At 36.5% G+C, this 23,596-nt stretch overlaps 1 non-coding gene across 1 annotated transcript; it reads left to right on the top strand.

The window, feature by feature from the left end:
* The first annotated feature begins 7,033 nt into the window (after window positions 1-7,033).
* LOC115031203 lies at window positions 7,034-7,161 on the top strand. Its single transcript, XR_003836822.1, has one exon. It is a non-coding gene; the product is annotated as a small nucleolar RNA SNORA17 (small nucleolar RNA).
* The last annotated feature ends 16,435 nt before the right edge of the window (window positions 7,162-23,596 follow it).

Here is a 23,596-nt window from a genome sequence, read left to right as displayed (position 1 = left end):
AGTGAACTATTGATAAACCCATTTTAAGTTGAAAATTGTAAAGTTAAAATGCATCAAATATACCCTCACTCAGGCATCACATCTTAGCAACACTGAGCCCATTATAGTGTACATGGTCCATCCTTCTGATCTAGTGACTAATTATGCAATGCATAATGCTCGCAGCGGCCACCAACATTGGTGCTATATAATGTACCACTCACCCAGAGGCTGGGAATGATCAGATTTCTAAATTCAAACTACAGATGCTACAGAAGAGAATACCTTTAAAAACATTAAAGAGCGTAAAAATCTATAAGTCTCTATGTTAGTAACTTGAAGACTTTGTGGGAGAGTTGTAGAAGTTCATACTCTCACTGTTAAGAGTCTAACATCAAATTTACATGATTGCTGTCAGAGAAGCTGTTTACTAATATAACTACTAAAAGCTACCTGAAGTCAAGATCATCAAGCATCCATTCTCATTTCTGTAATGTCTGTTTCTGAATTTTCAACTCTGCTTCACCCACATACGGATAATTACACAGTTCAAAGGAAAAGATTATTTGTATTTTATTATATGGTATTTTATCCATATAAACAATAGAGGAAAAGTAGAACAATCCTTGACAGAAGGTATGGATGAGGCTGCCAATGCCCTAAGTGTCTTCTTTCTCGTATAAGACATCAGTATGTTTCACTATATTTTTATTGAGAAATTTTACATTGATACAATATACTTTGATCTAATCTATTCCCTTAGCCCTCCATTACAAAGCAGAGTGTGTCCTTAATCCAAGAAAGTTTCGAGTAAAGAACAATTAACACTAGATAAAGATAACATCATCAAATTAGACTTACATAGTATCCGATAAAAATGGAATGGGGAAACCAGAACTCCCAGAGCTCCCAGGAACTAGACTACCAACCATGGATCCCCCTGCATATGTAGCAGAGGATGGCCTTGTTGGGCATCAATGGGAGGAGAGGCCCTTGGTCCTTGAAGACCAGTGTAGTGGAATGCAAGGTTAGGGAGGTGGGAGTGGGAAGGTTGGTAGGGGAGCACCCTAAGAGGCAGGGGGACCGATGATGGGATAAGGGGTTTCCGGAGGGGAAGTCCACGAAAGGGGCTAACATTTGAAATGTACATAAATATAATATCCAATAAAAATTAATAGAAAAGTAAGAAATGGAATGGGAGAAATTAAAGGTGAAAGCTGAATTCACAGTTGTGTTTATTTTCCATGAATATGCTTTTCATGTCTGAATTTCTTCAATTGGTATCTCTAGCATTTGGAAGTGTTTAATTGAAGAATATTTTATCTATCTGCATGTCTCTCACTATCTATCTATCTATCTATCTATCTATCTATCTATCTATCTATCTATCTACCTATCTATCCATACATCCTCTATCTGCAACTACATACCTATTTTTTCTTAAACCTTTACTAGTCATATACTTTATAAACTCACTCATTTAAAACTGAAATTATGGCTATTATATACAAGTCTCCAGACCATATGGTACATAATTAGTGTTGTTGGAAGAATCTATAAGATGCTAGATCTTACTTAAAAGTGTACATCTTATGGAAAATGAAAATGGCTAGCTATATGCAGTGATGATAAAAGAAATGATGAAAGGGATGATGGAAGACTTATCTGGTAATATTCCTGTCTAGAATGTTTTTAGTTGATCAGAAACTCCATGTGACATTTTTTCTAGTCTTCTCCCATTGATGTCTGCTGGAGAATGTATTTGATTCTGTGCCCAACTATTTTGCTCTGCTTTTTCACTTAATTTTTTTGTAGTTGCATTAGACATTTGAACTCACTTGTTTAAACTAAAAGCTCAGCTTTCAAGGATCATTTTGGTAGAAAATATTTGGTAAAGTCTTCTCACCCCTGTTAATGCAGGATCAACAATGATATTCTAGTTCCTCTATGTAAAATAATACCTTTGACTAGTGAATCATGCCAGAGTTTATTTTTTATCACTTTTATGGTAGTTATATCATGACTCCCTGCAAAACAGGTTTCTACATTTCTCTTAAACAATAACTTCAAATGTTTCCACAGTTTATCAAGAAAAAGACATTATACTGAATACTCTTAACCCATGAACTTATTTAATCAAGGACATATTATTTTATCTTCATTTTTGTAAATGAGAAAAATTAAAGCTTAAAAATACTAAACATCTTGACTAAGACCAAGGATAAAGCCAAAGGTTAAATCCAAAACATATTAGAACATGATGACCAGTGAGCTTTCTCCATAGAATAATAATAAATATTTTTTCTTCTCTGTCCATATTCCTGAAAAAGTTACATTGTGCTCATCCTGAGACAGGGTTTTCAACTAAATTTATGTACTAAAAGTAATAAAAAGTTTTAAATTTCTTATATGTCAGAATTTACCTCAACTTGCTTATAGGATATCTGTTTAAATGAGCTTAGGGACAAATAAACTATGATTACTACTTCAATAATACTTCAGAAATAGCCTGAGTATTAATCTAACTGCCTAGGATTTTGTCTAGTATCTACTGAGCCAATGCATAAATAAGAACGCAACATAAATATATTTAACATAAAAATAATCTGTATACCCTTGTATAGAGTTATACAAACTACACGTTTATTGTGCTTAGTAATTTTATCATCTTTTATAAGCAAGGGCCTTCAGAAGAAAAAAAAAGAACCTCAATAATAATATTGACCTTTGGGAAAGTCTGTTAGGATTTTTCTCGATTAACAAACCCAGGTCAGAGTAGTTAGTTACATTCCTGACCAGCTGCTTCTACATTATATAAAAGATAGTCTAAGCAAACCATGAAAAGCAGGACATGAACACTTTTATCTATGGCCTTACTTCAGATTCTGCCTCCTGGTTTTTGCCTTGAGTGCCTACCTTCATTTTCCTCAGTGATGGAGTGTAAACTGAGAGTTGTACAACAAAATAAGCACATTCCTCCCCAAGTTGTATTTGGTCAGTGTTTAGTCACACCAACACAAAAGGAAAATCACACCCAGCCTCCAGATAGATGCACACAGACACGCAGAACACAGGCACACACAGACACACAAACACAGACACACACACACACACACACACACACACACACAAAGAGAGAGAGAGAGAGAGAGAGAGAGAGAGAGAGAGAGAGAGAGAGAGAGAGAGAGAGAAACACACACACAGTGTGTAAACATAATTATTCCTTTCCTTTATATGAAGAAGCTGATGTATTGATTCATGCAACTTTTGTTTCCATTTTATCAAAAAGCAATACAACAATATATTTACCAAAACTATTCAGGAGTTGAGTAAAGTGATCAGATATTTGCATTAGAAATGGGGGAAGTATTTTACAATGAACTTAACTATATTGACAGTGTGGAGTTCATAATGCCTACTGAAAAATTATTACATTTTGCTACCATGAAGGACAAGAAATCTGTGTAACTCTGAGAGGGAAAAAATGTTGTAAAGAAGATGTTGACATCATCTTCTCATATTACATGGTTAAACAAAAAATCTAAACTTTAAATTTATCAGAATTTTAGAAAAGGACTATACGTGAATTGGACATTATTCAGAACATGGCAAGACTCAGAGAATTTTGTCCAAGAGTGTGTGCAGGCATGTTACAAACTGAGTAAGGAAAAAAGAGAAGATATAGCTTGATAGGATATAGATGAACACATGTCCAATTTTGAAGAGTGTGATAATTACCAGACAGGGACCTGAGGGGATGAGTTTGCTGTATGTGACTGGAGGGTGTTTCACTGATTGTTATTTGAGAATCTGATAGTCAGTCACATCTTCAACACAGATAATTTGCAGTATGCATTTATACTAAGTGCAGTTCTGTACAGTGTTAATTCTCAAAATGAGGCATGTTTGGAGCAAAGTATTTACTTTTAAATAATATAAAATTTTTATTGGTTATTTTATTTGTTTACATTGCAAATGTTGTCCCCCTTCCCCGTTTCCCCTCTGCCAGTCACCTATCCCATCCCTTCTCTCTGCCTCTATGAGGGTGCTCACTCATTCACCCACTCCCACCTCACCACCCTAGCATCCCCATAAGCTTGGGTATTGAGCCTCCCTAGGAGCAAGGACTTCCTCTCCCATTGATTGATAAGGCAATCCTCTGCTACACAGTTGGAGCCATAGGGTCCCCCTTCATGTGTTGTTTTGTTTTGTTTCGTTTTGTTTTGTTTTGTTTTTGGTTGGTGGTTTAGTCCCTGGGAGCTCTGACAGGGGTGGGGGTCAGTTAGTTGACATTGTTGTTCTTCCTATAGGGTTTCAATCCCTTCAGCTCCTTCAGTTCTTCCCCTAACTCTTCCCTTGCCCCCCCCCCCGCGTGTAATTCAATGGCTGGCTGTGAGCAACCTCATCTGTATTAGGCTCTGGCAGAGCTTCTCAGGGGACAGCTAAACCAGGCTCCTGGCAGCAAGGGCTTCTTGGCATTAGCAATAGTGTATGGATTTGTTGTCTGCAGATGGTATGGATCCCTTACTAATGTATGAATTTCTCACGGTAAGCATTCATTTTTTTTTGAACATTTTTTTCAATTTTTTATTAGATATTTTCTTCATTTACATTTCAAATGCTATCCCAAAAGTCCCCTATACATCCCCCCCTCCCGGCTCCCCAACCCACCCATTCCTGCTTTCTGGCCCTGGCATTCCCCTGTACTGGGCATATAATCTATGCATGACCAAGGGCCTCTCCTCCCAATGATGGCTGATTAGGCCATTTTCTGCTACATATGAACCTAGAGACAGGAGCTCTGGGAGTACTGGTTAGTTCATATTGCTGTTCCTCCTATAGGGTTGCAGCCTTATTTATAATAGCCAGAAGATGGAGAGAGCCCAGATGTCCCTCAACAAAGGAATGGATACAGAAAATGTGGTACATTTACACAATGGAGTACTACTCAGCTATTAAAAACAATGAATTTATGAAATTTTTAGGCAAATGGATGGATCTGGAGGATATCATCTTTGGTGAGGTAACCCAATCACAAACGAACTCACATGATATGCACTCACTGATGAGTGGATATTACCCCAGGGTAAGAATTCATAATGCTTTCATTAGGTGAGTTAGACGATGTGAAAATTTAAGTTATAGAAATATTTTTCAGGAAAGAGAATCGTGACTGATGTAAACCTGGGAGTGGGCAAGGAGAATGTATAGAACACATTCAAGGGGAGAGGAGCAAGTGAAAACTATATCTTTCAACAAAATATTGCTACCGCATGACCAATAAGTTCACCAGATAGCCAGAGTGGCCTCTAGCTGCAATATCAAAAGATGTTTATATTATAGGAAGTTGGAGATGCTTGAATAAAACAAATGAGGTGCCGCAGAATATAATCAGTCTACATGAGGCCAAGATCAAGGAAAAGTGTTGTTACAGATTTATAAACCTAAACAGATGGTAGGAGCTCTTCATCTGCAGTGTTTTAGAAAATGGATATGAATCATTTTACCAGAAGTAATATTGAGTCATTGGGGAAAACAAAATAAAATGAGGAACTAAAAAGTAGAAATAATTTTCATACTTGACTGATATGCTAAGGTCTTATGTTAATATCATGTGAATTTAGGAGTCTAATTTCAATTCTGTTAAGATATTATAATTTGAATTTTATATGATGAGACCATGTCTTCAGGCTCTTATATTGATATTCCTGTTACAGTTTCACCTGTCTAAATAATTCTGGTCCAAAGAGATATCCCTAGCATGGACATGGGTATTTTTATTTTCAAATATCAATATGCATCAGTGGAGGAGTTTACCTACTTTCCTCATGTGGTCACAGTTGATCCTGAGAACATGAAATGCTAACTTCCCAAACCCATTTGAGAAAGCTGTTAGTAAAATGTTTCTATTCTTTTAAGGGGTGACATCACCAAGCATTGTAACACATTTCCTCAAACTCCATTTCTTACTGGAAAATTTTTTCTCTAAAAGTAGCATACATTCCCTTTGTACTGTTTAAATCATTTAAATATAGTGTTCCAAGAAAGGCCTGTTCACTTCCTCAAAGATATAATTCAGAAACAATAACTAGAGTGGTAACTTACATGTGACTTTATGTCTTTAGGTCAATAAAGAGCAAAATGACTGAAGCATCCCAGAATTAACAGCCGTAGAAAATGTCTGAGTAGTACTTAAAGTACAGAAGTAGTTCACAAAAGGTGAAAATAGGAATTAAATGAATTAGGATAAATGTATAGAATAAGTCTCAATCTTAAAAATTTAATTAGAACAGGAAATACACAGACTGAGTGAAAAGAGAGGGATTATGGTAAAAACAGTAATATACTCTATGATTAGATCAGAGAGATCAGAAACAGAGAGGAAATTGATATCATCAGAGAACTGGGATACTGTCAAATGAAAAAGATTTGGATTTGGTGATCGTTGTTGTTTCACAATGACATGCAAAGCATGTTGTTTCACAATGACATGCAAAACATTTATACTGAAGAAAGCAAATGCATTTTAAGCATCTGATATTTTATTTTAAAGATCTAATACTGAAAAAAAAATCAAAGAAACTATTCCAAGAAAAACAGTTTTGCCTGTAATTCTATAACCTTAATTATTTGGAAGCCTGAGACAAAAACATATTCACTTGAAAATAGGAATTTAATACTAGTCTCTGATATACATAAACACACACAGGAGAGAGAGGGAGGGAGGGAGGGAGGGAGAGAGAGAGAGAGAGAGAGAGAGAGAGAGAGAGAGAGAGAGAGAGAGAACGAGAGATTTTCTCCTTCCAAATTTTCCCATCTAAACTTTCTTCCTCTTTTAAAACTTAGTAACCACTTTTTTCATATATGTGTGTGTGTTCCTAAGTGAATAAATACAGTCTAATACACACACACACACACACACACACACTTAACATTATACAGAATGAGATCATCATGTTTAAATGAATATGGATGCAAAACTCTTAAAAAAAAACAAGTAAAATAATGTGTTAGATAAAAAGGATAAGAGCAGGTGTTTAAAAGTATGTGACACCCTGCCATAGAGGTTTTACAAGAATGGCTGCTACGTCACATGTGTGTCAGTAGGTGGCAGAAAGGAGATAGGCTATGTAGATGCTCAGGGTTCTGACCTATGAACTGAGTAATTAGTAGTCTAACATTTCCTGAAAAAAGTGACCCTGACATCACCACTAGTCTTGTACCAGGCATCTGGAAAGGATACTAATCTGAGTTGACCACCAGGCCTGAGAGAAAAGCCCATGCCTGAGATGACCGTTTCTGCTTAGTGCCATAATGCACAGGAAGATATTTCCCTCCTGAGACCACACCTGATACGACCCCAGACATTTAGAGACCTCAGGAACTACTAAAAGGAGAATGTAAGACATGGAGAAGTGAATGAGAAAGAGAAACAGAAGGGCTTGAGCACGATAAAAAGAGGCAGAACCTGAGAGTTAATGTAGTGAGGAACATTTTGTGAGTGTAGCCAGTGATAACACCTGAAACAATGGTCACTGGGGGTGATATCTGTGTTGGGGCTCTGCAGCAGGAGGCATCTGTTACTGTGAAAAGCCAGGCAGGTGTCCCTGTCTGGACTGCCTTCTGGGGTCATGTTGGTGTCTGAGGATTGTGCAGTACTGTTCCTTTCCCTCACCTGGGCACCTTCAGAGCCATAGGAACATGAGAATAAGAGATTTGTCTCTGGCCCTAGCCAGCTAATGTACTCCTGAAACAGGCAGCACTTATTGCAGGTGCTGCATGTGACCCAGCCCCAAGATTGTGAACATGGGAGAGCTGGCCCCACAAATTGTCTGCCATGCAGCACTGTGGGCAAAAGAGAAATTCTTTCCCCAACCCTTATCCGTTGCCACCTACTGCAGGCAGGAGAGCTGGCTCTGGGTTTATGAGAGCAGGGGAACTAGTCCCGCTCCTCTCCTGCTACAGCACTACAGAGAGCAGACCCTGCCACTTCTCTGAACAGAAGAGTAGAGCTGGCCCTGGATAAAAGCAGTTGCCAGTGATCTGGCCCAGAGTGCATCAGTCCAGGAATGTCAGTCCTACCTTATGTCTGCTGGGTGGTGGCACAGAGGAGGGAGTGATGTCTTCCTCCACTAATATGTCCCATGGACTCTATGGCTGATGGGAAATGAGAGGAAATGGAGATCAACAGAGTGAGAGGACTTTCCAAGTCTCTCACCAGCTGCAAAATTTGGGAGAGTGGGTCCTGTACGTCACACAGGCAGCAGGGTTGAGTTTGCCTTGGTCCTATGACAAGGAGAGCTGGTGGGCTGACTTGCTCAGATACCTCTCAGGCCCAGATCCAGGAATTTGAATTGGCCCACCCCTACATCTACCTCAATAGATGAACTGCTGAAGTGCATGAAGGGGCCAGTTTTACAGATCCAAAACTACAGGATCCCCATGACACTGGGCAACACAGGATATCTGAGAGGAGTCCCAGTGAGGTTCAAGTACTGGTAGATTAGCAGTGTGTGTGTGTTTGTGTTATATTATATAAATATATGTATAATAACCCTGTATTAAACTATTAATATCATTTAAAAATTATGAACCATATTTTTTCAATCAGTACCAAAAATCCTGAATGACTAGCAATGTTCATCCTATAACATTTAAAAGATTGCTCTTAGACTCTCTGTAGGATCATAAATTTAAATGAAAATTTAGGGTAAATTTCAAAATGGGGAAAATAAGTCATTCATTAAATACGTTTTCAAAACAGAAATAATCATTGTTAAATTTAATTCAACACTGACGCGTCTTCCATTCTGAGGAAGCCAGTTTGGAGGACAGCAGTATCAGGTTGCTATTCAGAACATTTGTTCTACATTCAAATACAACCAGGAATTAATGGACTGGTTTACGTGGCTTGCATACAAAGTCTCAGTATAAAATTAAGGATTTAGAAATACTTATCTTGAGTACGTTTTATAAAGTGTTTCATTCCATTCAATCCAGATTTCACAATTTTCTAATGGTAGTTAAATTACATCTCCGTGCATTTATTTTCAGGGGTGATCATTTGATATTAGTTATCAAATTGCTGAGATCTTCCATGAAGGAGAGGCACAAGGAATATTACCCAGATTGATAAGTTTGTATGTATGTACTTAGGAATTAGTAAAGATATAGAAATATATAGAAAATTATATATATATATATATATATGAGTATACTTATATGTGTGCCTGTACCTATATATGTATATATGCATATTTATATGTACATATATGTGTGTGTTACAAATATATTATCATAAAGAAGGAGAGTGTAAGCTTGAAAAGACTCAGGAAGTGCATATAGGAAAAGTTGTGGAGAGTAAAGGAAGAGGAGAAGTTATATAATAGTATAATTTTTAAAAATAAAAGAATTTTAAAAATAACATTTCAAATTGGGCTAATAATACATTTTCAGTTTTAACGTCAAAGAAAATGATTTACTATGGTTAGTTGAAAACTAGAAGGCTTAAAATTTGACACTATAAATTATCTTTATTCACTTTATAGTGGCATTGATGTCATAAATTTCTATTTTCAGCAAATTATCATGAAAATCGTTTTCAATGTTATTTTGACATTATTTTTGATCAAAGGAAAGGAAGTGTTGTTGAGAGCTAATTATCCTTAAGTGATGTTTCATATTCTTTGTGGGTGAATAATAAATGATTTTATTTTTGATTTTTAAAAAAGTTTTAATAGGCTTTCAATTGAAATACAATTACATCACTTCCCCCCTACATTTCTTGTTATCAACACCTCAAAACTGCATGCTTTTGAACAGTTCCTATACACTTCTAACTCTCCATTCAATAGCCACTTTTTGGGATTATTGTTTTTACACGTGTGTGTGTGTGTGTGTGTGTGTGTAGTATATAAGCACACATAATTTTAAGGGAGAACTGAATGGATCATCTAATGGTTGAGAATGGCAAATCACTGTCACAGACCTGAATGTAACACTAGGTAAGAATAGAATTGACAATAGAATATTTAATAACTAAGTAGGAATGGAAGAGCAAGGAAAAAAATACAGTGACTAGTTAGAAACCAATAAACTAGTATATTTATCTTAGAAGAGGATTTGATGAACAGAAGAGTCAAGAAAATTAAGTAGCGATTAGCTAGACTTATAAAACAGACAGAAAATATACAGGTAGATGATAGGACGGGAGACTCAGTGAAAGAGAAGACAGTAATGTGTCAGAGAAGAACCTCCCCAATTTTGCCTCATAGTGTTGATTCAAGTGTATATATGCTATTTGCATAGATGTTTTTAGGGCTTACAATGTATTGTTGAATAGCCAATTACTACACTGCATACATATAGCATCATACATACTAAACAATGTATACTTCTGTAGTTAGGAAAGAAATAAACTGCTGATACATATTAAAAAGGAGGCTATGAATTTGAAAGAGTACAAGCAGTAGTGTATGGGGTTGTTTAGAAGGAGGAAAGGGAAGAGGGAAATGGTGAAAGATATTATAATCTCAGGAAATAAAACGAACATTGCTAAGAGAATATACAGCCAGGCATAAGCTCTCATAGCCTGAGGTTCCTCCTGAGAGGACGGCTTTAGATGCGTGCACTCATCTCCCCAAATCTTCCCTTTTTCACAGTTGTAGGCATGTTCATTTTCACACCACTGCTCATGCATTCTTTTAATAAAAGTGACATTTATTCTCTAGTTTTTCTCTACTTCCTTTTGGAAATCTATCATTAAGAACTGAATGTGTTATCAAAAAACAATATGTTCTCAGGTTTGTAGATGAAGACTGAGGCAAGAAAACAAAGTAAGCATGGCCTTTTAAACACCATGTGATTATGTGATATTCATATAAATTGAAACAGATAATCTGACAAGATTAGAAGACTAGAATAACAAGAGAAAAGTGGATCATATCTGGAATTCCACTATAGATTTCTACAGACATGTAAAGATACAACTTTAATGCCATTTTAAATACAGATTCTGAATACTTATATATTTTAATATATAATATATATAATTTTAAAAATATATTTTATATAACGCATAACACATATATAAATATATTTATATATACATAAATATATATTTATATGTTTTATATAAACATATATATATATATATATATATATTTGTATGTAGTTCTAGAAGCACTATTAACAAAGAATACTGTAAAGTAGTGAGTCATGATACAATTTTTGTTTTATTAATTATTAAGTAGGTGTGTTTTATGCATTGATGAAAACAGTTGAAAATATGTTCAAGTATGAATTCAAAACTGTTAAAAAACTAATTTTGCTTTCAAGCAAATTCTGCAGGTTGTCCATATAAAATAATCTAATAACAGAACATCTGTAAATAAGTATTATAGAAATAAGTAATGATGTTAATGTTAATAACAATGAAAATATCTACAAAGAAAGATTTTCAATTATCATATTTTATTCAAAGATGATATGATGGACATAAGAAAAAGGAAAATAGCAAACAAGCTATTGACTATCTTACAAGATCAAACAAAGAAAAGGTCATGAATGCTTTTTAAGTGAAGGGCCCAATTAAACATTACAAACTCTATTTTTCTTTCAGACTCCATTTTATGATTATCTTGCCCTCTGAATGAACTCAGCTACTGGAAAAATCCCAACTTGTTCCAGAAACCATGTCAACCTAGTAACAATCACAATTCTAAGCAAATAGTGACTCCACCACTAGCAACTATCTATCTATCTATCTATCTATCTATCTATCTATCTATCTATCTATCTATCTATCTATCTATCTATCTATTTATTTGATATTTTCTTTATTTATATTTCAAATGCTATCCTGAAAGTTCCCTATACCCTCCTTCTGCCCTGCTTCCTTACCCACCCACTCCCACTTCTTGGCCCTGGTGTTCCCCTGTACTGGGGCATATAAAGTTTTCAAGACCTAAGGACCTCTCTTCCCAATGATGGCTGATTAGGCCATCTTCTGCTACATATGCAGCTAGAGACAAGAGTGCTGGGGTACTGGTTAGTTCATATTGTTGTTCCACCTATAGGGTTGGAGACCCCTTCAGCTCCTCCTTGAGTGCATTCTCTAGCTTCTCCATTGGGGGCCCTGTGTTCCATCTTATAGATGACTGTGAGCATCCAGTTCTGTATTTGCCAGGCACTGGCATAGCCTCACAAGAGACAGCTGTATCAGGGTCCTTTCCTCAAAATCTTGCTGGCATATGCAATAGAGTCTGGGTTTTGTGGCTGATTATGGGATGGATTCCTGGGTGGGGTAATTTCTGGATGGTCCATCCTTTTGTCTTAGCCCCAAACTTTGTCTCTGTAAGTCCTTCCCTGGGTATTTTGTTCCCTATTCTAAGGAGAAATGAAGTGTTCAAACGTTGGTCTTCCTTCTTGATTTTCTTGCGTTTTGCAAATTGTATCTTGGGTATTCTAAGTTTCTGGGATAATATCCACTTATCAGTGAGTGCATATCTAGTGACTTCTTTTGTGATTGAGTTACCTCACTAAGGATGATATCCTCCAGATCCATCGATTTGCCCAAGAATTTCATAAATTCATTCTTTTTAATAGTTGAGTAATACTCCATTGGGTAAATGTACCACATTTTCTGTATTCATTCTTCTGTTGAGGGACATCTGGTTTCTTTCCAGCTTCTGGCTATTATAAATATGTTTGCTTTCTTTATTTACATTTCAAATGTTATCCTGTTTCTTAGCTTCCCCTCTGAAAATCCCTAAGCCCTCTACTCTCCCTCTGCTCACCAACCCATCCACTCTCAATTCCTGGCCCTAGCATTTTCCTAAACTGGGGCATAAATCCTTCACAGGACCAAGGGCCTCTTCTCCCACTGGTGACCAACTAGGCCATTCTCTGCTACATATGCAGCTATAGCCCTGAACCCACCATGTTTTTTGTTTGCTTGTTTTTGTATTTTGTTTTTGTTTTGTTTTTTTGTTTTGTTTTGTTTTTTGTTTTGTTTTTTGATTGGTGGTTTAGTCCCCTGGAGCTCTGGGGGTACTGATTAGTTCATATTGTTGTTTCTGCTATGGGGTGCAACCCCTTCAGCTCCTTGGGTACTTTCTTTAGCTCCTTCATTGGGGACCCTATGCTTCATCCAATGGATAGCTGTGAGCATCCACCTCTGTATTTGTCAGGCACTTGCAGAGCCTCTCAGGAGACAGCTATATCAGGCTCCTGTCAATAAGCACTTGTTGGCATCCACAAAAGTTTTTGTTTTCCATGATTGTATATGGGATGGATTCCTAGGTGGGGCAGTCTCTGGATGGTCATTCCTTCAGTCTCTACTCAAACTGTGTCTCTAACTCCTTCCATGGTTATTTTGTTCTCCCTTCTAATAAGCATCTAAGTATCCAAACATTGGTCTTCCTTCTTCTTGACTTTCATGTGTGTTGCAAATTATATCTTAAGTATTCTGAGACTCTGGGCTAATATCCACAAATCAATGAGTGCATATTATGTGTGTTCTTTTGTGATTGGGTTACTTCACTTAGGATGATATCCTCCAGATCTATCCATTTGCCTAAGAACTATATGTATACATTGTTTTTAATAGCTGAGTAGTAATTCATTGTGTAAATGTACCACATTTTCTGTACCCATTCCTCTGTTGAGGGACATCTGGGTTCTTTCCAGCTTCTGGCTATTATAAACAAGGCTGCTATGAACATAGTGGAGCATGTGTCCTTATTACAAGTTGAAGCATCTTCTGGGTATATGCCCAGGAGTGATATTGCTGGATCTCCTGGTAGTACTATGTCCAATATTCTGAGGAACTGCCAAACTGATTTCCAGAGTGGTTGTAACAGCTTACAATCCCACCAGCAATGGAGGAGTGTACCTTTTTATCCACATCTTTGTCAGTATCTGCTGTCACCTGAATTTTTGATCTTAGCCATTCTGAATGGTATGAGGTAGAATCTCAGGGCTATTTTGATTTGCATTTCTCTCATGACTAATGATGCTGAACATTTTTTAGGTGCTTCCCCTCCATTTGGTATTCCTCAGTTGAGAATTTTTTGTTTAGCTCTGTACCCAATTTTTAATAGGGTTATTTGTTTTTCTGGAGTCTACCTTCTTGAGTTCTTTGTAGATATTGATTATTAGCCCTCTATTGGATTTATGATTGGTAAAGACCTTTTCCAAATCTTTTGGTTACCTTTTTGTCTTATTGACACTGTCCTTTGCCTTACAGAAGCTTTGAAGTTTTATGAGGTCCCATTTGTTAATTCTTGATCTTACAGAACAAGCCATTGATGTTATATTCAGGAATTTTTCCCCTCTGCCCATATATTGGAGGCTCTTCCTCACTTTTTCCTCTATAAGTTTCATTGTATCTTGTTTTATGTGGAGTTCCTTGATTCACTTAGGCTCAACCACTGGTGAAATCACCATCCCACACCTCAAGCTGTAATACAGAGCAATAGTGATAAAAAACTACATGCTATTGGTACAGTGACAGACAGGTAGATCAATGGAACAGAATTGAAGACTCAGAAATAAACCCACATATCTATGGTCACTTTATCTTTGACAAAGGAGCTAAAACCATCCAATGGAAAAATATAGCATTTTAAACAAATGGTGCTGGCTCAACTGGCAGTTAATATGTAAAATGCAAATTTATCCATTATTATCTCTTTGTACAAATCAACTATCACTTCTTAAGGGGAGAGTACCAACTGTCTTCAAGAAGATTGATTAAGTTAGCAACCATTGTTCATACCAATCTGAAGCCATTGCTAGCCAATAAAACTTTGGCAAGCAATTGTCCACCAAACATAAATTGTCAAGTTGGAAAGCCCCTTACCATGCTACAACAATCAAGATAGATAGGTAAGGCTGGAACCAGCCCCGGACTTTCCACACCATCAACTGTGCTAGAGAGGTTGGAGGGTTCAATCTGGATCTTGAAGAAAAACTATTTGTTTTTGCATAGGAGTTGGACTCCTGGTTGTTTCTGAAGTCTGTGGGGATCTAGCCATCTGGACTTAACACTAAGAACTATTAGAGTTATGGTAGCATAATTAAAATAACTGATAAAAGAAGCAGAATAGTAGTAATGTAAAAATAAAAGTGATTGAAAGTTAGAAAATTCAAAGAACCTAGGTCAGAAGGAAAGGTAAAAAAAGTGTTATTGTCAAATATTTTTAAAATATAAACACATAAAAATGATTATAGGGGCCACCAACAAAACAGCCTGTCTATATTCTCCAAATTAGATGACAAAATAAATAGGAAAAGTGCAGCCCAGCAGTACACATTGTAAGTATAACACTTACTAGGTACCTGAGATAACTGGTTTCTTTTTATTGGGCTCAATTATCACGAATTACATGGAGCACACTTACATGAGTATTGTGAACTGCGAACACTATAGAGATTCGAAATCATTGAGAGACAGGCAGTTCTAATGATCTGATACCTAACTGTACTACTATGGTACAATAGAAGTGGAGTGGTAAAGAAAACACACAATAGAGGACTATGTACAGTGAATGCAAAATAATGCATAAAATCCCTCATTTTCATTTGTCCTTTCTTTTGTTCTTTCAACAAATAAGACATATGTTAATTAAACAAGATGGTAGATAGTTATCTATCTATCTATCTATCTATGATTATCTATCTATATTTATCTATCTATCCATCTACCATCTATCTATTGAGCTCCATAGTTAGATCATAGATTAGATAAGTATATAAACAGATGTTTGATAGATAGATAAATGATAAAGAGATTTGGAGATGATAGATAGACAATGAAATATAGATAAATAGATATAGATACAAAGATGATAGATAACAGCTGCTACATTATGGTCTTTTTAATGTCAGCTATAAATTAGAAAATTCATTGATTAATATGTTTATAGCCTTCAGCAAAAGTATAATGGTCTGTTTATTTTATAGTTGGGTAACTATTCATATAACTTATAAAATAAATTCAATTCTTACAAAATTTTTCATATGCCTATTTTTCCCAACAACTAGTGCTTAAATTCTTTCAACACAAAATATTTTCCAGCCATATACTGCTATAGGTTAAATAATCTCATTCATTGCCATGAATTCTACTTTATACATTGTGACTCAAATCTCTCAGCGGTACTGCAAGGCAATGACATCTTTGTGAGATCATGCACTGAAGAGATTAGAGTCTCCTGGCTAAGATGATATCATGGAAATCTCTTTGGCAATTTTTTTCCCACACTCAGGTCATCATTGTTTCTACTCTCTTCTAGTATGCTATTTGTAGCTGTTAGCCTACATGAAAAGCACATTTGTAGTGTGATCTTCGTATGTGGACTAATATGTCTTATTTTCTACACTCTTGATTTGGTAACCCATATTAGATTCTCAGTGTATTCATGAATAAAAAAATCATGAATATAATGAACCTTGTGACATTAAAAGATGAAATTTTTATTTCATTTCTTAGCTTAAAATATCAGACATCATTATACCAAGCCATTCACTCTACAATAGAAAACGAGAAAGCACATTTTCTCATTTAAATGAAGAACTTATGTAATATATAAATTAGAGCATCAAAATATGTATTCTACTAATGAGAAATTGTAAAAAGCTCACTAAGAAGACAGAATATAAATTGAAAGAACTGGGAGAATTCTGAAAAGGACAAGCCTAAGGAGAAGCAATTCTTATTAAAATGCACTTATAAAAAGCATACATAAACTATACTAAGTAATTTCTACATTTCTATTTCTGTATCCTTGGCTTTCCCTCTTGGACTCATTTAGAGACAATGTGAATTACATGAGGTCTGGGTATGTGTAAGTCTTTCAAATCGAAAACCGTACACAAATCTTTCCTGCTCACTTTTATCTGCAATTAAAAATTAGCAATTATTATGTTTTAGAAAATATTTTGGAATATTAAAGTTTGGGTTTAGATGATAGTTGAAATGTGCATTGGTTTCATATAAACATACATTTTTAAAATCAAGAATTCAATCCACATAAATATTTATAGATGTTTCTTGATTTGTAAAATTTATGTGGAATGTACTTTTTGTAATTTTGGATCATATAACTCATATAATTTACTTAATAAATCAAATAGATCCTACTGGATGTGTGTGTGTGTGTGTGTAATGTGTATATAAAATGCAATTTTAAATTCAAATTACAAACTAAAATGAATAATTCTCAATATATGTGAAGCTAGTGCTCCAAATGCACCAGCATTTTCAAATGTTTATCATGAAAGAAGTGGATTTTCATTAAAGAAACCGTTACAAAGGGGGAATCAGAATTTCACCCTGTTTAACACCCGAGTGCACTGATGAGTGCAGGAGTGTTCATGCAGGGATTCTCTCACAGGTTTTCAGGGAGGTCATTCCAGGGCTTATCATACAGTCCAGTCCTTTGCTAATTGTGTCTTGGGCATATTATTTTACCATAAGACCAGATTGAAACCTTGTGTAGAAATGTAAAGCAACCTTCTGCTGCTCATAAATCATAATTTGTGTTCCTTATGTGTGAACAGAAGGTGTAGGTAAACAAACCAATTTGTGAAAGTTAGCTATTTTTCCCTAAAGTTCTAATCTTCTCACAATCTCCTTATTTAGCTATTATGGATCTTTTTTTTGCCATCTTGAATCTTTTTCTTTCTCAGGCTAATTCACTGAGATGTATACTCAGTATCTAAAGGTCTATTTCTTAACATTGACCCTGGTAATTCATGTACTTGTTTGTTTATATTAATATCAGAGCTCACAATATAAATATATAAAATGTATATTTCATATATATATTTAGTAATATGAATATACATTAAATATTTCCATTGAACTGTTTCAAATGTATATAATTTTACATTACCCTATTTCAAATATTTCTATTTTTCATTTTTATTTATTCACATATTTTTTAAAAATTCCTACATTTATTTGTCGGAGTATGTATGTGATTGAATGTGTTTGTGGGTACATGCTATAGCATATGTATGGAGATCAGAGGACAATTTGTGGGAGTCAGTTCTCTCCTTCTACTATGATTGTCTCAAAGACTGAACTAACATGTCCATTGATATTGCTATTGTTCCACTCTTGATTATATAGTAATTTCTAAAAGAGACATTTCAAAATAGATGTACTCATTGTGTCTGGCTGCCCATAATTTTCAATCTCTAATTTGTGGACAGTTACAGTTTTTTGCAATAGGCTTTATTTGCTCTAAAGAGAAACTTGTTGATATTTGTTTAGTTACAATTAAAAATCGAAATAAGGATATGAATCAGAATGTAGTAAGAAATTATTCTGGCTATAGCTCAGTGGTAGTAGTGAAGAAAGTGTATAAGGTCAATGAACTCACTAGCCCTGTATAGCTAGCTATATTTCCAGTATCAGGCATAAAGTGATGAATGCAGAGATGGAAATTTGGAGGGAATAGTATGTGTGAAATAATATGCATAATTACATAATTATATATTCAAATTCCTATTTATTTATTTATTTATTTATTTTGAAGTACCTAATTAATGGTTGCCATTGTCCCTATGTTCTGCAGCTTATGTATGAAAACATTATAATGTGACATTTAAGCAAAGTCTTCATATAATGATGAACACCTAAAACAGTACAAGTAACTTGCCTTCATCCCATCTACTGAGCCATCCATTAATGAGTAATTTTAACTCAGAAACATTCCTATATAACGTCTTACATTCATTTATATTTGCAGTGTTTCTATTTTATTGAATTTAATGTATACCAATTTAATGTTTTATAATTTTATTCTTGTCTTCCTTGTTCTCTTTTGAGTTTTGCGTCAAGCTAACATCATGTTCATGATTTAGCAACTCTGTTTTCTGTTTTCTCTGGACAATTCAAGATCTTATTTTTACATCTGAAATTTAATAAATGATCTTTTAGATAAGCAGACTCCTCTGATTTTATATTGCACTCTTATAAATTCACATGCTCTTGAATCAGAAGCAGAGGAATATACATTTTAAAAACACATTTTGAATGGGAGTTGTTATCCCCATCCCTCTACTGGGAACTTGGAATAACTACTGGAGGTGGTCTCTTCAGGTTCCATCTCCCTCCTGTTTGGCATGTCAACTAAGCTCACCCCATTGAGTCCTGGGGCCCTCTCACATCCAAGATCTCGAGCTTTCAAGAGGTTTCTCTTCCCTACTCCCCACCCTCTCACCCCCTCAGCCCTGGCAGCTGCATGTTTCTGTTCATTCTCTTGTCCCTCTGTTCTCTCCAGTCACCTTCCATACCTGATCCTGCCCCCTTTTTCCCCTCCCTCTCTGCTCTCCCACCCAGGTCCCTACGTCCCTCTGCCTCAATGATTATTTTGTTATCCAGTTCTAAGTGGGATTGAAGTATCCTAACACGGGCCTTCCTTCTTGTTAAACTTCTTAGGGTCTGTGGGTTGTATCATGTACTTTCTGTCTAATATCCACTTTTTAGTGAGTACATATCATCCATCCCCTTTTAGGGCTGGGTACCTCACCAATACTGGCAACTAACCTGGACACCTGAATGCTCCCACAATCTAAACCACCAACCAAAGAGGCATACAAAGGCTGTTGTAAGGCTCCTGGCATATATGTAGAGTATTGCCTTGTTTAGCCTAAATGTCTATATGATATGTCTAATATAGAAACTTGATGCCCCAGGAAAAGGGGATGCCCAGATGTGTGTGTGTGGGGGGGGGGGGCTGCCTCTCAGAAGCAAAGCAGAGTGGAATGGGGTGAAGAATTCTGGGATGGGATACTGGGGGTACAACATTACTGTGTAAATAAATAAAATAATTTTTAAAACTCCACATTTTGATCGACTTGCAGAAGACTGACTTATGAGTACATTTGGCTATGTCTTTTTTTTTTATTGCCCCTGCCTGTCCTTCCCAATGTTTTTCATTAGTGAGAAGTATATATGAATAGGCATATTCTCTGATTTGTTATCCTGTTATTTCATTTTGTAAACCCTCCCAACTATATATGTATGACTCTTGGCATAGATGACTTTACAATTCAACAAATAAAAACACCTTGGTTATTCAGATTTTTTAAGGAATGTAGAGCATTTCATAAGCAAGCATAATTCAGTTGCAATACTATCAGAGCAACAATATTATTTTGGGAAATCCTTTCTTTCAATGGCACTTGTTGAGCTTTGCACATTGATTTTCACTGAAATATATAATGATTGACTTACGTAGAGGCTATGCAGAGGAAATGCCTGGTACCTTTACTTAGGTTTAATCAACCTTCAGGTTCATTCATATGCTCTGAAAAAACTAAAATGGTCTCCTTTGTGATGGCTGAGTGGTAGCCCATGATCATATATCACCATTTTCATTATTATCTGTCGATGTGCAAAGGCTATTCTAATATTTTGGCTATTGTGAAAAGTGCTGTAATGAACAAAAGGAACCATGATCTAAATGACACAATGATTTGAATTCCTTTGGATATGGTCTGGTTGTAGACTGGAGGATTACAAAGTATGTCTATGTTCATAAATTTTTTATTTGAGATTTTAATTTAATTACAACATTTGTTCCTTCCCCTTTATCCATTCAAATGTTTCCATATGTCCACTTCCTGCTCTCGTTCGAAATCATGTTCTCATTTTTTATTAACCCACTGCACTGCATGTGTGTGTGTGTGTGTGTGTGTGTGTGTGTGTGTGTGTGTGTGTGCGTGTGCATGTGCGTGTGTGTGTGTGGTGTGTGTTCTGAAGTTTAACTTGTTTAGGCTGTAGAATATTACTTCTATATGTTTTAGGGTTGACCAGTTTGCACTAGAAAACCAATTGCTGTTCATTTTTTGTCTTTTTTTTATTAGATATTTACTTTATTTACATTTCAAATGTTGTCCCCTTTCCTGGTTTTCCCTCTGAAAACCCTTTATCCAATCCCCCCTCCACAGCTCACCAACCCACCCACTCCCTATTCCCTGTCCTAGCATTCTCCTATACTGGGGCATCAAGCCTTTCTAGGACCAAGGGCCTCTCCTGCCACTGATACCCAAAAAAGCTATCCTCTACTACATATGCAGCTAGAGACATGAGTACACCATGTGTACTCTTTGGTTGGTGGATTAGTCCCTGGGAGCTCTGGGGGTACTGGTTGGTTCATATTGCTGTTCCTCCTATGGGGCTGCAAACCCCTTTAGCTTCTTCAGTCCTGATCCAGGCCACCTCTCCTGTCCAGGCTTCCCTCAGTTCCCTATAGTTCTTTGTGTAAGTTTCATTGAGGCTTTGATATTCTCTGTTCTTTTGTCACATTCATTGGAATTATCCTTGCTCAGTTCATATTTGGAAGGTCATGTCAGTGAGACTTTGTAGATAGAACTTATAATATTACTAGGAATCCCAAACTCACAGCAACCCCCCTGGTTCCCTGGCTCTTACACTCTTCTGTTCCCTCTTCCACAGTGTTCCCTCAGGCCTAGGTACAGGAGTGTTTTGTACACCTAACCATATGGAATTCACAACTCTGCATTTTTATTGGGTGTGATTTTCTGCAGTGTTCTCTGTCTGTTTCAAGGAGGGATTTCCCCAATGAGAGGTTAAGGTTATTCTTATATTTGCATATAAGAAAAACACTGTTGTTAGGTATTATGCTGATTTACATTAATGGTTTTAGGTTCTCCACCAACAAACATGACATCACTAGTACTTAGCTAGGTTTTATGAAGCATAGTTTCTCCTGTGTTGAATGGGTCTTAAATCTAATTAAAGATGCATGGCTACCATCAATGTATTAATGATATTACTACACTTAGTATTTAATTTCTTAGAGAACCTATCTTTGATGTGTTAATGGTATACCAATTTATATTCCCACATGCTACAATACTCAAAAGATAGATTTTCCTTTCAATAGGTATGTATTTCATGTGTGTTGAAATTAAGGTTTCTTATAGATACACTATTATAATTTGGGGTACAGAAATATCTTCAGTTTTTCTGTAATAGCCTTCATAAATATCTTGCCTCAGATTATAATTCTGCATTTGCTTTTCTATGATTAAGGCTAGAGTAGGAAATTCCTATCATTCCAACAAATGTCATTTAATGTGTTTTCTTTGTTTCTTTCCTTTCTTCTCCTTTCTTTTTTTCTTATTTGTTGATCCTTTTACTTTCTTTATTTTATTTATTTATTTATTTATTTATTTATTTATTTATTATGAGGCAGGGTCTCACTAAATACCTCTGGCTATCTTCTAACTCACCATGTAGACGAGAACTGGCTTTGAACTCACCCGTGCCCTTGCCATTAATGTCAGCTCCACTGTGCTGGTTAGATGAGGAGCAGAGATGGCTCTCCTGAGTGTTTTATCAGGTGATGGGCAGGGATAGCTATACCACTTGGATGACTTCAGGGCTAGCCCTCCTTCCTACCACAGATGGTGAGGGACAAGTGAGGAGGAGGTTATCTCTCTCTCTTGCCCATGCCACCACCTAGGAGACAAGTGGTGTGGTCAGCTTACCCAAGCTCTGCAGGGGCCAGCACCCTGCAACTACAGCAATGTATAAGGCTATTCTCTGTAACAGGAAGACTGGCTACAAATGATTAGGGGAGGAGCCAGTACCCCTACTCTCCTGCCCCTAGGCTCAGGTCTTCCAGGATGGCAAGGTTGAAAGCAGGACAATTCTGCACAGTCCTCAGATATCAGCATGTTCTTGGATGGCAGTCCAGACCAGGAAAGTTCACTCTGGCTTTGGTTGTAGCAGATCCCTGCTGCTTCAAGGGTATGGCCATGGATTCTGATGTAGCTCTCAGTTGCAGCACAGGCCAGGACTACACCATGGTCCCAGGTATCACCATTGGGTACTCACATCAGGCTGTTGCTTACTACCATCCAGTCCCTAGTCCTGCCTCTCTTCATTTTGCCCACATCCTTCTGTTTCTCTTTCTCTTCCATATCTACAGCACAAACTTGCTCCTCCTGTGCTAAGGGTCTCTAAGCATCTGAGGCCATCACAGGAGCCGTCTTAGGTCTATTATGACTTATTTATGCACTTTGGTGTCTGGCAACGATCATTTTCGGCATGGTCTGTACCCCGTCCCCAGATCTGCATACTGTTTGACTGGTGTGGCCCCTGTCCAGGCACCATGCTGCTAGCCTGATACTTGCTCCTCTCCTGGTCTGCTTTAGTGGCCTAATTTGAGGGTGTTCTGTCTCAGGCTCACTCTCACCTGGGACTCTCATTCCCATGAATAATTCTAGTCTTCAGCTTGCTCCAGGTTATGGAGGCCTTCAAGTTCAGTTCTGCACAGGACTAGTGGTTGTCTCTGGATCATTTTATTTTGGGGAATATTAGGCTACTAATCATTCAAATGTTTGTAGATGCAATGTTTAGACTCTTTGCCAACTGCTGAAACAAATGGGGCACAATCTGCAATGCTTCTAAGGGCAGGGACTTTGTTGTTGGATATTTTCTTTTTTTAAATATTTTTTATTACGAATTTTCCTCAATTACATTTCCAATGCTATCCCAAAAGTCCCCCATACCCACTCCCCCCAACTCCCCTACCCACCCATTCCCACTTTTTGGCCCTGGTGTTCCCCT

The sequence above is a fragment of the Mus caroli genome, chromosome 5, assembly GCF_900094665.2.
Source record: "Mus caroli chromosome 5, CAROLI_EIJ_v1.1, whole genome shotgun sequence".
Taxonomy (NCBI): domain Eukaryota; kingdom Metazoa; phylum Chordata; class Mammalia; order Rodentia; family Muridae; genus Mus; species Mus caroli.
This window is presented reverse-complemented; position numbering and strand designations above follow the sequence as displayed.